We start from the raw sequence: 9,765 nt of genomic DNA on the forward strand, positions 1-9,765 counted from the left end.
TGGGCTGAGCAAAATAATAGGGATTTATTGGCCTCTTTGCGGGCCATTGGTTTTCACTCGTTATCTTTCTTCTGTTAGCTGGGCCTTTTGTGCTCAAGTTTTATTTCTAGTTTGAATCGCGGCCTTACTTCGGCTATCGAAAAAATTTTCAGATTTATTTGCTCTTGCTCTAATCCTTTATTTTAAATTTTCAGATAACCCAATAAAACTCGAACTAGGAAAAACTGACAAAACTGCGTACGGTCGACCGTCATAGTTGACCGCGCAAGAGATAGAAACTTTCTACTTCTGCTACGCGCCCGACGGTCAACCGCCACGGTCGACCGCGCAGGAAATTTTCTGTTGGTGCATGTTGTTTGTGTGCTAGTCTTATCACTCGATCTTTCTCATATAAATACACTCGTTTGATCCCCAAACACTTGTTATCACATTCATCTATGATATAAACATATATTTCATAATAAAAAAATTCATTCACTGTATTTTATCTTGTTATCACATTCATCTATGATATAAACATATATTTCATAATAAAAAAATTCATTCACTGTATTTTATGGGGTTTTACATTCTTCCCCCCTTAAAAGAATTTCATACTCGAAATTTTAAAATCGTAGCTTAAAAATTAATAATACGAGAAAAGCACATCGGGAGTAGTCATTCTCACATACACCTCTCATAGCATTAATTTTCAGATATGAACATAGTAATATCTAAAGTTAACAGACTAAAATACGAATATTCACACCTTAATCCCTAACAAAATGGAATTAGTACGTCGGGCAAAAAATCCAAACAGGGAACCCCCATATATATACCATGTATCCCAAATGATTAAGGATTAAGTGACAATATCCTCATTCTAGTGTTAAAGATAAATATGACTATCTAAAATGATCATAAAACATAAGAAAACATAATCCAAATAATTTACCGGCTCAAACAGGTATGGGCAGTCGCGACGCATATCCTCCTCGCGCTCCCAAAAAATCTCCTCAGATCCTCTCCAGTTCTATTGAACTTTCACCAAAGGAATCACCTTGCTTCTAAGTTTTTTATTTTCTCTAGAAAGTATACAAACTGGGATCTCTATTATAGTCAAATCATCCCGAAGCTCAATCTCCAGAGCATCTAATATTCGCTGTCTTTCCTCATCATGTAAGTGCTTCTTGAGCATAGAAATATGAAACACGTCGTGCACACCAGACATCGATGCTGGAAGGTCTAGTCTATATGAAACAGTCCCAATACGCTCTACAATCTGAAAAGGGCCAATATATCTCAGAGCAAGCTTCCCCCGCCTACCAAATCACTGCACCCCCTTCATCAGCGATACCTTCAGTATGACAAAATCTCTCACCTGAAACTCCAAAGGTCGTCATCTGTGATCCGCGTAACTCTTCTACCGACTCTGAGCGGTTAAAATACGCTCCCTGATCAATGCTACCTTTTTGGTAGTTTACCTCACAAGCACTGGTCCAAGCAACAAGCTATCCTCTGGCTCTGTCCAACATATAGGGGATCTACAGGGCCTTCTGTACAAAGCCTCATACGGAGCCATACCAATCGTTGCTTGATAACTATTGTTATAAGTAAACTCTATCAATGGAATATGATCCTCCCAGCTATATTGAAAGTCAATGATACAAGCTTGCAGCATGTCCTCTAACACCTGGTTCACTCTCTCTGTCTGACCGTCTGTCTGAGGGTGAATACACTGTTGTACAATAATCTGCTACCAAATGAATCCTAAAAACTCCTCCAAAAGTACGAGGTAAAAACTGAGCCTCGATCTAATACAATCGTGTCTGGAACCCCGTAAAGTTGAACTATCTCCCGTATGAATATCCTCGTATATGTTTCGGTGGTGTAAGTAGTCCTCACTGGAATAAAATGTGCCAACTTCGTCAACCGATCCACGATCACCAAAATTAAGTCGTTCCCCCTCTTCGACTTCGGCAGCCCTACAATGAAGTCTATAGAAATGTCCGCCCACTTCCATTCTGGAATGGGTAGAGGTTGAAGTGTCCCTGCTGGTCTCTGATGTTCTGCCTTCACTTGCTGGCAGGTGAAACACTTAGCCATATATTCTGAAATCTCTCTACGCATATCACTCCACCAAAAGTGTCTTCTCAAGTCCTTGTACATCTTAGTGGTTCCTGGATGCACTGTATATCGAGTACGATGTGCTTCATCAAACAACTCTCTCTTCATCCCCACACTAGCTGGCATAACCAATCAGCCCTTCATCCGAAAGCCTCCATCTGCCCTAATTGTGATGCCCCTAGGTTCACACAAGGCTGTAGTCCGAGGTAAAATCAGGAATATCAAACCTTTCATGCACCACACCGTGCAATAACATGTTTCACTATCACAATTACTATCTCTCTAGTAGAGTCAACAACAGGTGTATATACAAAAGCAAGTAAAAGATAATACAAGAGATATATAATAAAATAATAGATAAAAAATGATATTTCATCATCCAACATACAAAAATATAAAGTGAATCTCTGAAATAACTAGTCTGGAGATCTCAACAAGTCTCAAATATAGAATATCTGATAAAATAAAATAATGCACACATCCTTTACAACTTCTAGAGCATAACTCTTAAATGTCTAAACAAAATATCTACAGTGGAGCTCCATAAATAAAATAAAACTACAAATGAAAGATGGACGCTAATAAGTATTGTTATCAACCTACGACTCTCCGTGCACCTGACTTGTTACCTGAAATGGGAGGGGACAACGAGCGTCAAAGTGCTAGCGAGCAACATCACAACCAACCCCAAGGGAGAGAGCTCGTTGCATATAGAAAATACAGTTAATATATATATACATGAAATCATTGATCCAAACAATAAGAGAATTTTAGTATTTAGGAAATTACAACACGAGTATAGGTACGTCGAGCGAAATAATCCAAATAAGAAAACCCTCATGTATATACCTTGTATCTCAAATTGTAAATTCCTAAATACCAAACCCAAGATCTAATACAGGAACAATAATATAAAGAAAACTAACCCATCTCAGAACTAAAATATCATGTCATGTCAAAACCCACATAAGTGTCATGTCCAGCTTATGTAAGTATAAGTGTCATACTCAAGGTTTAAACAGGTGTCCACACATAAACTAAGACTAGGTGTAGTGGATGCCCAACACATGGACTACATATATAAATTGTCTAACACATAGACTGAATGATGAATGTCCAACACATAGACTGAATATAATGAATGTCCAACACATGGACTGAATATGATGAATGTCTAACACATGGACTGCACATAATAATTACCCAATACATGGACTGAATGAAATGCGTAGAATATCGATGAGATATATGAAAATGATGCATATACACTAATTTCACACGTGTCTCAGTATGCAAATCTAAACTCATGTCCGCAAGTCATTTTACATATGAAGATACATAATAAACAATAATTTCTAACGCCAAATATTCGAGGCAACTCCTCGTTCATATTAAAGCACATAACAAAAGTAAATATGCACAAACTGTACCGGCGATCAATCGAAATAGGTAGAAACTCTTCACAGGTTTCTGTCTGCTTCGAAACAAATCTAGAAGTGACATCATTATTTTCTAAGCATAAAATTACTGATATCAACATATATGAAACAACATGAAACGAAATATTAGCATGTAAATATATCGTCGAAACCCTAAACATTTATATACACATGTTTAAACATTTTAAAAGTAAAAACTTATGATTTAATTCCATTTATATACACATGTTTAAACATTTTAAAAGTAAAAACTTATGATTTAATTCATGATTAATAAATTTCTGATCTAAAATTTGTTAAGGTTACTATTGTAATCAATTAGAAAATTATAATAATGTATTCTCACTTCGTAAGTTATAAAGATCTATCTTTTGTACACTAAAAATACGTTTTAGGCTCAAAAAATCCGATAAAATTTAGTAAAACGTGCAAAATAAAAGGGTAAAAAGTTGGACGAGATGTTACTCATCTCAGATGCTGAAAAAAATCCTACCACGTGAAAGAGAACCAATCTCCTTCGCTGCACTGCACAAAACTGGCTGAAAAATCCTCCGAAATCCCTCAAAATCACCAAAGAAAAAAACTAGAGTTTGAGAGAGGTGAAAAGTGGCTGCTAGGGTTTAGAACATAGGAGAAAAGAGGTATTTTTTTTATGTTCAAACATGTGTATATATGACAGCAAACCCAAAAAACTATAGCCCAAAACCCAAAACCCGAAACTGGAAAACCCAGTCTGACTAGAAACATACTCTTTGGTATTTTAGCTGTAACTTTAATCTTCGACCTCAGAATGAGGTGATTAAAGATCTGTTGGAAAGCTGCTGAAGATATCTACAACTTTAGTCTTTTAAGTTTTTCCATATTCATAAGGTATCAGTGTGTAAAATATAAAATCTCTCCACTAGTTATAAATTTCTAGATTAATACATCGAGCATGATTTGTGCATTTACTCTTATATATCTATATATACATATATACATTAAATTGATCTCAAATAAATTCCTAGCATACTCAAATATCATAATATATTATTCATAAATATATAACATATTTATTATTATTTATCACAAAATATTCAAATTTTTAGGGTTTTACATTCTTCCTCCCTTAAAAGAATTTTGTCCTCGAAATTCAGAAATCATATTTAACTAAAAGATAGTATTAGAAAGCATGTCGATGGTAAAATCCAACCCGTACATACACCTCCCATAATATTAAACTCTTGATAAGCATATATGGATATTTATACTTAACAGTCCAGAATGACTATATTCCCACCCAATCCTTAATCAAATGGAACTAGTACGTCAGGCAAAAATCCAAATAAGGAACCCCCCCATATATATACCATATGTTCCAAAAGATTAAGAATTAAGCAAAAATATCTTCATTCTAGCATTAAATCTAAATATAACCATACAAATAATCACACACATAAATCAATCCACTTCCTCAATAGGTGCAGGTAGTCGCGCTGCATAACATCTTCGCGCTCCCGAGAATCATCCTTGATGTCTACACTTAACCATCTAAAATGTAAATACCCCCACTTAACCCGTAACTAAATGGAACAAGTACATCGAGTGAAAAATCCAAATAAGGAACCCCTCATATATATACCATGTGTTCCGAGTATTTAGGAGTTAAGTGTTAATACCCTCATTTTAGTGTTAAGTATAAACATCACCATACATGTAATCCATAAGTCATATATAAGTCATACAAAAATTTAATTTACCTGTTCAAACATATGTGGATAGTCGCGACGCATGTCCTCTTCGTGCTCCCAAGAAATCTCCTCAACGCCTCTTCGGTTCCACCGAACTTTCTCCAAAGGAATTACCTTGTTTCTAAGTCTCTTGTCCTCTCTGGCAAGTATACCAACTAAAATCTCAATAGTAGTCAAATCATCATGAATCTCAATCTCTGGTGCAACCAACACTCGCTGCTGCTCCTCATCATGTAAGTGCTTCTTGAGCATAAAAATATGAAATACATTGTGTATACTAGACATCGATGCTGGACGATCTAGTCAGTATGACACGGCTCTAATGCGCTCTAAAATCTAAAAAGGTTCAATATACCTCGGTGCAAGCTTTCCCCACCTTCCAAATCGGTGATCTAAAAGGTCTCCCGTATAATGCTTCGTACGAGGCCATAACGATTGTTGCTTGATAACTATTGTTATAAGCGAACTATATCAGTGGAATATGATCCTCCAAGCTACCCTGAAAGTCAATGACACAAGCCCGCAACATGTCTTCCAACACCTGATTTGCTCTCTCCGTCTGACCATCCATCTGTGGGTGGAATACACTGCTGTATAATTGTCTGCTGGCAAAAAACCTGGAAACTCCTCCAGAAGTGCGAAGTGAACACTAAACCTCGATCCGATACAATAGTGTCCAGAACTCCATGAAGTCAAACTATCTCCCGAACAAATATCCTCACATACGTCTCAGCTGTGTATGTAGTCTTCACTGGAATAAAATGTGCTGACTTCATCAACCGATCCACTATCACCCAAACATAATCATTCCCCTTCCTCGACTTCGGTAGCCCTACAATGAAGTCCATAGAAATATTCACCCACTTCCACTCTGGGATGGGTAAAGGCTGAAGTGTTCCTGCCGGCCTCTGATGTTCTGTCTTCACCTGCTGACAGGTAAAACACTTAGCCACATACTCTATAATCTCTCTAAGCATACCACTCCACCAGAAGTGTCTCTTCAGGTCCTTGTACATCTTAGTGGTCCCTGGATGTATTGTGTACCGAGTACGATGTGCTTCATCAGATAACTCCCTCTTCAGCTCGGCACTGGATGGTATAACCAGCCTACCCTTCATCTATAAACCTCCATCTGCTCCAATGATCTAATCAGCCCAAATGGCATGACAAGACCTCAAAAGACCCATATCGAGTCAGAAAATGCAGTTTTGGAAACATCCATTTACCGCAATCGTAACTGGAAATAACTAGAATGAAGATCAATCTTCGAGAAATGCTGCGCTCCCCGCAGCTAGTCAAACAAGTCATAAATCCTCGATAGTGGATCCGTGATCCGAAAAATAACCTTGTTCAACTCACGATAATCAATACACAATCGCATACTATAGTCCTTCTTCCCCACGAAGAAGACCTGTGCTCCCATGAAAATGACTCCGACAAATAAAACCCTGAGTTAACAACTCATCTACCTGAGTCTGTAGCTCCCTCCTCTCAGCGGGTATCATAAGATATGATAGGGTGCTCGAAAAATCAGTACGGTGCCTGCTACAACTCGATGCAGGGAAACAACCTCTCTCACTAGAGAAAACATAGGTATGTCCTGAAAGACATCCTGATATACTGAGACAACTCCGGTCTCGCTCAAAACTACACCCCAATCCCGTATCATCACCTCTTCGACATATGCCAGAAATGACTCCGCATTCTGGTTACCCTATGAGGTTGCTACTATCTATACAATCCCAACGAATGCTCACAAGCGTACTGTTTTAGCAAAACAGTCGATACTGATATTGTAGGATGATAACCATTTCATACTAAAAATGACGTCGAAGTTCGACATCCACAACACGACCATGACAAAGATGAACTCAAACTCATCTATACTGATGACACATCTCCTACATATACTCTCTAATAGGAACACCTCCCCTAAAAGAGTAGAAACTGATAATGGAACGCCGAAACGCTGCGCTACAAGTTGATGTCTAATTATGACATCATGACAGATAAAAAAAATGTGAAGCTTCTGAATCAACAAGATTCGAGTTGGATAAGAATTTACTATAAAAACTCTGCTCGCACTATGATCACATGGCGCGACTACATAAACTATGCTGGTGGCTGACGCCTACTACGCTGCTGGCGGTGAAACACATGGGTCCATCTGGCACTGATGAATACTTTGAATAGCGCAATTATGGCCTATAGGCCCCTAAATCCTCAAAATAACTGGTAGCACATCTATCCTCTGATGCTGGCCGTAAAAGCTACCCTAAGATTATTGACCCTGATCTCTATCATGCTAGTCTCCTGCTAGTATACTGCGATAATTCTTCACTCTATGTTCGATCTTGTTATAATTGTATCATGTGTCCCGAATCATGCGCTACTGCGGTGTTATCAAATCATGTTTGCTATCTTCTTGTAATGTCTTTATTGCTGATAGTAAAAATCCTTACCCCGCTGTTGGTGTCCTCTAGATCCCATAATAGGCCTCTTGCCCTTGATATTGCCATCATGCTAGTCTTGATTTCATAATTAACTATAGGCATATCTCACTGTTTTAAGCAAACTAGCTCTAACTGCTTGTCGAAAAAGTAAACAAAATTTTCCCAAATAAGTGATATTCACTGTCCCGACGAAAATCTGAAATCGTAGTTATTCTTTGCTGCTATTCTCCGGTGATATCCTCTGTGCTGAATATATTTAACCTCTAGTTTGATACTGAGTCTACGTTAAGCTGTATATGAATCTAATGTGCCCTGCACTATGGTGTTCTTAGTGTCCTACATCTTTCTTATTCTTACAGAGCCATGCCTCCTGCTCTGTATCTCTATCAATAAATGGTTGTGATAATATAATCATTAGTATTACCTCTTCAATTGGCACAATTAGTACAATGGGTAGTGGAACTCCAGAAAATATAATGTGGCTCGCTATTCCCTCCTCGAGTGTTGCTAGTCTCTGTTTCTGCAAACGGTGTCATAAAGTCGATCAAATACTGTGAAGCCTACTGCGGCTCAGACTCTGCTTGCCCAGCTCTCCGGGTATGAGTTTTATCTCGACTGCATCCTCGTTCTAACATTTATAATATCGAGAGGAGAGCTTATGATCATAGTAAGTGAGATCGCAAACATATATACATATATATAACGTATCATAATACATATTCATAACATATAGTATTCACGCAAATACTTTAAATCAACATAAAATAATTGTCATAATTTTTTTTAAAATTTTAAGATATACGCACATATCGTCCTCACTCATTCTAGGAATTCCTAACGGACTCTATACATGAATCCTAAGAAACTCTATCCTAGCTCCACAATTTGGCACAGGAATGATCCTAAGGATGCTGGAACTAGAGCTCTGATACCAACTGTGATGCCCCAGGGTTCACACAAGGCTGCAGTCCCAGGTGAAACCCGGATTGTCAAACCTACCAAGAACCAACCACCATGCTATGACAAGTTTCACCATCACAATTACTATCTCTCTATTGGAAACAATAAATAGGTTAAGGTACAGACATGTAAAAATAGAAATAGGACAACACTGGATATACGCAGAAGAAGCATAAGAAAAATCAATAATGAGCCCAACTGGAATAAAATAGACATATCTCTGAGTCTGAACTGAATCTCAAATACAATGAGTCACATAAGCAAAGTCTCACAATAGCTCTCAACTCTATGAAACAAAATACTAATCTAGATTCTGAAATTTATCAACTACATGTGGAGTTCTGCAATAACTATAAAATATGATAAGTAACTAAATGGACAACTAAGAAGTCCCATCAACCTGCGACTCTCCATGCGCCAGACTCGCTGCCTGAAAGGGGGGAAAACAACGAGCGTCAAAGCGCTAGCGAGATCATCACTACCTCTCCCCAGGGAAAGGGGTAGGAGTATATAAGAAAATAGAGTCAGTACATACATATATCAAATCATTCATACAACTCTCTATGAATGAAAAACAAATAATCAATGATAAATACTCCAATCTCCAACATAAAGAATAATCATCTCATCTTGAATTACGTCCGAGTGACCTGCTCTAATATAAGAGGATACCAACTAAGCTAAAACAAATATATCTGTCGTCCATAACGGGTGTATCAAATTCTCAAAGGAAATACCCTATCGTGGGCAATCTATCTGGGAAGTAAAACTTACAACTGATCAATTATCTATGTGTGCATTATCTTGTACTATAGCGATACTTTTGTAATGCTCGTTACTCAATCGCTCTGCGATAATAGGGTTTATTATTTTCCTATTCCGGATACATATAATAACGATATCGTTGTAATACTCTTACTCAATCGTTCTGCGGCAATAGGGTTTATTATTTTCCTATTCCGGATACATATAATAATAATACTATTGTAATATTCTTACTCAATCGTTCTGCGGTAATAGGGTTTATTATTTTCCTATTCCGGATACATGTAATAACAATACTATTGTATTACTCTT

This window comes from Asparagus officinalis, chromosome 8, assembly GCF_001876935.1.
Source record: "Asparagus officinalis chromosome 8, Aspof.V1, whole genome shotgun sequence".
NCBI lineage: Eukaryota > Viridiplantae > Streptophyta > Magnoliopsida > Asparagales > Asparagaceae > Asparagus > Asparagus officinalis.